This window comes from Choristoneura fumiferana, chromosome 17 (genome assembly GCF_025370935.1).
Source record: "Choristoneura fumiferana chromosome 17, NRCan_CFum_1, whole genome shotgun sequence".
In the NCBI taxonomy this organism is placed as follows: domain Eukaryota; kingdom Metazoa; phylum Arthropoda; class Insecta; order Lepidoptera; family Tortricidae; genus Choristoneura; species Choristoneura fumiferana.
Window position 1 is genome coordinate 18,697,343 of NC_133488.1, and position 8,348 is coordinate 18,705,690.

Genomic DNA, 8,348 nt, shown 5'->3' on the forward strand with positions numbered 1-8,348 from the left:
GAATTTCGTTAAATCAGTTCAGCGGTTTGAAGCGTGAAAAGGTAACAGACAGAGTTATTTCACATTTAGTTTAATAATATATTTCACATTAATGTGAAAATAACTCTGTCTGTCTGTAGATTGACTTGAATTTGGAATACTTATGTAAATTGCGTGACAATACAAATCTGGTGTAGTGACATCCTGGTGGTCCGGCCAGGGTCGTCTCCCCGCCCGCGTATAGTTCGTTTATCGCTATTCCGCGGAACTATGCAATTTTCGGGATAAAAACTATCCTATGTTTCTTTCCCGACCCCAAGACCCAGAAGAAGAAGGAATTTCGTCTAAATCAGTTCAGCGTTGAAGCGTAAAAGGTAACAGACAGACAGTTACTTCACATTAGGTATAATAATATCATCATCATCGTCATCCCAGCCTATATACGTTCCACTGCAGGGCACGGCCTCCCCTCAGATAGGGCTTGGGCATTAGTTCCCACGCGGGCCCAGTGCGGATTGGAACTTCACACTCAGCATTGAATTGCTTCGCAGCTTTGTGCAGGTTTCCTCACGATGTTTTCCTTCACCGTAAAAGCTCGGTATAATAATATATTTCACATTGAATGTGAAAATAATCTGTCTGCCTGTTACTGTGTCTGTGTGTTTAATTTATTAGATTAAATATTGATTGTGATTATTATTTCTTATGCTATATTATTATTATTTGATATTATTTGGTATTTTATAATTCGGGAATATAATTGAATGAACTATTGTAATTTATGAATGTATTAAATAGACTATTGCACGTCTCTCCGAGACAGGATATGATGTACTTGATAACTAAATTATATGATTTAACATCTATGTAATAACTTATAAAAGGGTTAGACAGCTAATTTGAGCAAAGAGAAACTGCAATGATTAAAATCATAGTTAATTTAATTACGATCACAGAGTTACCTTATTTTCCTTCGACGTTCGTACAACGACTGAGCTCCGTCATCGATGGCCACCAATATTAATATACATGTGGGTAAACAGACAATTCAAATCATGTCCGTTATTTCTTTTAATAAAATCCAAAGCTTACAGTCGGCCATTCTGATAAAACGGAGTCCCTTCGTTATAGTCTTATATCCACAGATATAGATTACTCATTAGAATTAGCACACACAAATATTATGAATTTCATAACCATGGTAAATATATATCAATCACACTATGCAAGATACGAATACATCATGTAAGGCTTTATTTGCATGAAGATGACTATTAATTATTATTACACTGCAATAATATTGCTTAATAGCACGAAAATAGCTTATCCTTTAAGATATTGGTAATATTTCAGGAAATATGAATTGGTGGCTTATTGTGTACTTTGTGAAGCTTACAGATGATCAATTCATATTTCCTGAGCTCTAATCATCATTATATTCTTGTTCGGCCATCTTATTTACGTAATTGTTCCATCAATTTAAAATTCAATATGAAGTTTATCTAATTAGTTACAGGACCTTATTATCTACTTATTCTACTATGTTCTATAGTTATTATTATAGCCTCATGTCCTTGGTTCTATGACCTCATTGCGCATCTATACTAATAATTAAATAAAATTAGTCAACTTATTATCTAGCGCTCAAATCCTTGGTTCAATGACCTCCGTGCGCAGTTGTAAGTTAATCATCATGTAAAATCAACACACTCCATTTGTCATAGACTCCTTTGTATGTTGATTTTTCCTTTCACAATTATTCCCTTTCCATACCTCATATTAAATCCAAATCCAACATCAATATCACCATCCTAGTCATTCTAAATATAAATACATCAATTCATTGATCATACATATGCTAATCATTACGAGTATCCATTTAAAATAAAAATCCTGATCATAACAATCGGTTCCTCTCACCAATCATAAAAATAAAATCAACCGGATCATTCATCATCGTGATCATTTTGATTAAACACTATTTCTAAACATCTAGATCATAAATTCATTGGATATCACTACCTTCTTCTACAGTCTCGGATATAGTTTTGTGTATGCCATCTTCTGACAGTTCACTTTCCGAATCTATCACATCTTTAGTGAACGTCAACCAAGGGAATATTTTGTCTACCGAAATTACTGCCTCGTACTTCCGATTTTGTTTCCGAGTCAAAGGTGTATCCTCGACTAAATATCTATCCCTATCTAATACCTTACAAATTCTATAAGGACCCTGCAGTTTAGGGAGTAGCTTTTTCGATTTACCGTCATTGTTACTAACTTCTTTCACAATCCTGACTAAATCTCCTACTTTGTATTTATCAGCAACTCTCCTAACACTGTCGAACCTATCCTTATTCTTTTGCTGTTCCTCGTCAATTTTTAAATTCACCGCATCTCTAACTTCCTGGAGTGAGGGTTTTTTGTGCTCTCTAGGTCTAATAATGAGGCTACCATACCGTCACCCTTTGTTTTTAACCTAATTCCAAAAAGTACTTCAGCCGGACTTTTGCCTATTGCCTTATTTAATGTAGTATTTAGACCTAATTGAATTTCTTCTAAATGTTTGTCCCACTCATTCTCGTTATTGTTGTGGTTCCTGGTAGCTAGCGCAGCTAAAATTGTGCGGTTATAACGCTCTACCTGACCATTTGCCCTGGGGGTAGAGACTGCATTCAAAACGTGTCGTATTCCTAATCTTGTAACAAATTCCTTGAAAGACTTACTAGTGAAGGATGTCCCCCTATCACTGATCAGGCGGCTAGGTATACCAAATAAGCTGATGTAATTATTGAGAACCTTGATACTGGACTTTTTTTGTATTTTTGACCGCATATAAGGATATATATTTAGTGTAAGCATCGACTAGTACAAGTAAGTACGCATTTTTAGACTTACTTTTAACGAAGGGCCCTAAATGGTCCATATGTACTGTATGGAACGGCTCGTCTATTTTTGGGATTGGATGGAGCATGCCTTGTCTTTTCCCCGCCGGAGTCTTGTAATAGGCACATTCTAGACACGATTTCACATACTTTTTGACGAACTTGTTCATTTTGGGGAACCAGTAAAGCGATTTGAGCTTGTCTAAAGTTTTCTCTGCGCCAAAGTGACCAAGTTCGTCATGGTTCTTTTTCAGTAATTGCCATCGTACACCTCGAGGGACCAACCATTTAAGCTCGCCATCTACAACCCTATAGACCTTCCCGTTTTTCAATTGATAGTTTGAATGAATATCCACTAGTTTGGGTGTTTCAGGGTCTTGCAATATACGCTTAATATGTTGAACTTCCTCATCAACCCCCTGAATAGTGGATAGCCAGTCATCGGTTTCAACCGCCAACACATCGAATACCGGCTCGGGCTCCTCTGTTATCGGCACGGCATTTCGACTCAGCGCGTCCACATGACTCATGCGGGCCCCGGCCTGTACTCGATACTGCAGTCATACTCCTGCATTTGTAGCCACCACCTACCAATACGAGGTATCATATCCCTTTTTGACAGTGTTGTACGCAACGCACTGCAGTCTGTTATGATGGTGAATTTGACACCTAAAACATACACCCGAAATCTATTCAGAGACGCGATCACTGCTAGTGTTTCGAGTTCGAAAGAATGGTATTTCTGCTCTTCTAAAGTGGTCTGTCTACTATAGTAAGACACAGCCCTCCATCTACCCACATCGTCTTCCTGTAATAACATACCCGCGATACCAGTTTTACATGCATCGGTGTGGATTTGGGTCTTAGCAAGTGGGTTGTATAAAGCTAGTATCGGCCTTTTTACAAGTTCAGTCTTCAGAGAATCGAATGCCTGAACTTGTTTCGAACCCCATTCCCATTTACTGTTTTTCTTTAGTAATTGCGTCAAAGGGCTAGCGACAATAGCGAAATCCTTTACAAATCTGCGAAAAAAACTAGCTAAACCTATGAATTGTCGCACTTCGTGTTGGTTAGTGGGCTGTTTAAACTTCTCAACTGCCTCCGTTTTTCTCAAGCCTGGTCTTACTCCCTCTTTCCTATTTCGAATCCCAGATAATCTATTTTCCTACAAAAGAAGTTACACTTCGATAGTTTCAAGGTTAAACCTGCCGCTTTTATTAATTTCAAAACAGTTTCCAATCGCTCCATCCCTTGTTCTACGCTATGTGAAGGTATAATAATGTCATCCATAAATGCGTATGCTTCTTTATTTTTAACTTCTTTAAGCATGTTATTTACGTTTTTTGGAAAACGGATGGAGCATTTGCCAGACCGAATGGCATTCGCGTAAATTGATACTGACCATCAGGCGTCACAAAAGCAGTTTTATCTTGACATGATGGAGCGATGGGAATCTGATAATAGCCTGATGCTAAATCTAAGGTTATAAAGTAATCATAACCTCCTAACTGGTCTATTTGGTCGTCAATGCGCGGCAGCGGGTAGTGTTCTTTGACTGTTTTAGCATTGAGGGCTCTGTAGTCTACGCAGAGCCGTTGTTCCCCAGTCTTTTTCTGAACAAGTATTATAGGGCTCGCATACGAGGAAGATGATTCTGTTATGATACCGCAATCTAACATTTCTTGGATCATTTCCTTGACTTTATTCCTTTCCGAATAAGCTAACCGATAAGGTCTATACACTACTGGATCGTTATCCGTCAAAGTAATTGTCATTTCATTTAAACTAGTCAAACCTAAATCAGTTAAATTAAACGAGAAACACGTTTTATACCTCTGCAGTAAAAGTTCTAATTTTTTTTTGTTTTCCAAGTTTAAATCTTCACCCGTTTTTAAACTACTTGTTATTGATTCGCCCGATTCAACTTCCACCTTACGGACCTCAAAATTATTTTTATTGTCAAAAATACACCCTCTCGTTAATAACTGTCCTTTTTGGAAATTCACCGCCACTGTATTTAGATTTAAGACTAATACACACCCTTTTCCTTTAATTATTGAATAAAGACCCGGCAAAACATAATACTTTTGTTCACCCATATTTCGTACAGATTCCCTTACATACACTTTGCAAGTGCATTCAGTATCGATTTCAATTGGAATCGATTCTATGTAACTGACACTAACGTCAGCGCTAACCGTTAATTTAAGTTTTCCGTAACTTACAGTTTGTGGCAACTCAGGTTTTTTTTGTAAAATTAAGTGTTCGTCAGTCTTAATAATTATGATACCTGCTTGCTCTGTGAACGTATGTCCCAGCAGTACCGGGTGCTTAAGTAAAGAATCCGGAACTACTAGCACCTCCACTAAAGCTTCAACAGACTGTACTTGTAATCGAATCTTACATTTTCCTATAGGGTCTATATACGAGTTGCCAAATCCTTTCAAAGATGGTAAGTCGTCATTACGAAGATCAACGCCTAATTCCATAAAATCGCTATATCTAATCATTGTACATTGGCTACCCAGATCAACATAACAAGTCTTAGATAAATCGTTAACTTTTAAGGGTAGGACGTACTTTTTGTCTAAAATACCTGCTAATTTAACTTCTGACACTGATTTTGCGACCTCTTTTTTATTATTATCGTTATCTTTTACTAACCGCCTACAATTAGAACTCTGGTGACCTAATCTTTTACAAATTGTGCATGTTAATAACGGTTTTGGACACTTAAAACTAGGATGTCCGATTTCGTTACAGTTAAAACATTTAATAGAACCATGTTTGGTTTTATCATTCTGCAAGTCACCAGGTTTCTTGAAAAAAGTGCTACGTTTATCTTTACTATCTTCCATTTTAATAGATTTAAAATAGGCCAAAATGTGCTCCGGTTCTGAGTAATTTGCAGCCTGAGCACCTAATCTCATCCCCCTATCTTCTAATCCGTCTATAATGCAATCTACCGCATCTTTTCCAAATATCTTACATCGATTTAATAAATTCGTCTTATGATAAAAGTAAGCTTCCAATGATTCATTATGCTTTACTTTTCAAATTCAAATTCAAATTCAAATTCAAAAATTCAAATGATTTATTCAGTAAATAGGCCGCAATGGGCACTTTTACACGTCATTTTTTAAACTACCAGCGCTTTCGGAAAGACCATCATTGCCAAGAAGAATGCGCCGCAAGAAACTTGGCAGAAAGTCATTTTTTCATAAAAATATAATTACAAATAAAATACTTAAAAACGATATTATACAATTAAAGAAAAAAAAAATACAAAAAATAATAATAAAAGAAATACAGGGATGTATGGGGTCCCTTAGTTAAAATACTAAACACTAACTATTTCGGTCTAACATCTCGTGTAAAAGTCGTGAATAATCCTGCACGTTTGGAAAAGTTTTGGTGAGCTTATCTTTCCATTCCGACCATGTATTATTAATTGAGGGTAGACCCTGATACCAAATTTTTGCAACGCCGCCTAACTTCGGTAAAGCATAATGAATTAATTGGGTTTCCGACCATTGATATAATTTCGAACACTCCTCTACTTTATTGATCCACGCATCTATAGTTTGCTCTTGGCAAGCCGGATCAAATTCCGGAACAGCATTGGCGTTCATTGAAAAATGATTTTGAGATTGAGACGTAGTAGAAGGCAGTGATTTTATTAATTCCATGACATCTTGTAACGAAAAATTTCCAACACTAGTACTACCCTTATCCGAATTATCCTTGCGTGAGCTCGGACCTGCCTCATCGCTACTACAAGAACTAGAAACACTCACGGTAGCTCGACGTCGTCGCTTACTCGATCGTGGATGACTCGAATCTCTGCGACTGCGCAGCCGCTTCCTCGACCTCCGCCGCGATCGTCGCTTGCGCCTGTTGCTGCGCTCCGAGCTGGTCGACGTCCGCGAGCGCGACCGCGAGCGCGGACGCGACTTGCGCGAGCACCGTGTTCTAGTACGGCTCCTCCTGCGCCGCTTGCGCGGACGGCGCACTTCGCTGCGGCCTCGCGCTGGCTGCGCCGCTAGTTCATCGCTGCGCCCCGCTCGTGGGCCACCAGCCGGTGACAGCTCACGCCCGTCTTCTTCAGGTCGATCTCCCGCCATCAAAACAAAATTAGCTGCAAGAAAGAATACATTGACTGACACTGTAATGTAATCCTAAGCATATAAGGCGCAAGGTTATAGCAGTAACAAGTAGTAAATGTGTCTCACACAGCAAAACAATTTATCTAAATTACCCAATGTGGACGTGTGGGATTATATAGAAATAATTCTGTTTGATCCCACTTCTGAACTAAAAGGGTCAGACAGCTAATTTGAGCAAAGAGAAACTGCAATGATTAAAATCATAGTTAATTTAATTACGATCACAGAGTTACCTTATTTTCCTTCGACGTTCGTACAACGACTGAGCTCCGTCATCGATGGCCACCAATATTAATATACATGTGGGTAAACAGACAATTCAAATCATGTCCGTTATTTCTTTTAATAAAATCCAAAGCTTACACTTATGACCTTGCAATAAACATTTAGAATATTTTTTTTTTTACCTTTTAGTAGGAATATTATAAGTATATACATATAAATCATTTCAGTGGTTTAAGCGTGAAGAGGTAACAAATATGCAGACAGAGCTAAGGGTAGTATGGAATACAATTAATCAATCGATCAAAACAATCAATAATTTTAATTAATACATCCGGTCATTGGCTAACCCCCTGCTTTAAATCGCGTATGAGTCCGTCACGGTCCTCCCTTGCGCGCTGCAGAGCGTCGGCGTCGGCGGTGGCGAGGCCGGCGGGGGCTGCGGGCGCGGCGTCGCTCTTCGGCAGCGCCTTGCCCGCGAGCGGCTCGGCCCGTGAGCCCAACACTCGCCCTGATAGACATAAAACGACACATTATGTACACGTACGTGTATGTCTGGTGGCGTGCTCACGTCGACACGCCGATCTCGTGCAGTGCTCATATAGTTTAGCTATGTCTGTCTGTCTGTCCGTTCATTCGTTCACGGCTTATCTTAGCGACTATAAGAGCTAGAAAGTTATAATTTTGCATGGATTAACCCAACAAAACTGTAAAATAAAATAATTTATTGAATCAGGCGTTACTTTGCGGAGGTCCATATCAATGAACTAAAATAATTTCCTTGCTCACCCGCAATTATTAGATTTAATAATAAACACCAGTTCAAAATTTTCCGAAAGCCCACGTACACAGATGCCGTGATACCAGCATCGTCTAATCACCCGTGGCAGCATAAATTAGCAGCTTTTCATTGTTATGTACATAGATTGTTAACTGTACCTCTTTCTAGGGAAGATTTTGATTTAGAGTTAAATACTATTTATCAGATAGCGTTGTCGAATGGTTATACTAAATCAATGGTCAATAGTTTGGTTCAGAAGAAGCAGGCACGGATAGTGAATAGCATGCTTTACGCTGTGTTACCATCGCAGTCTTC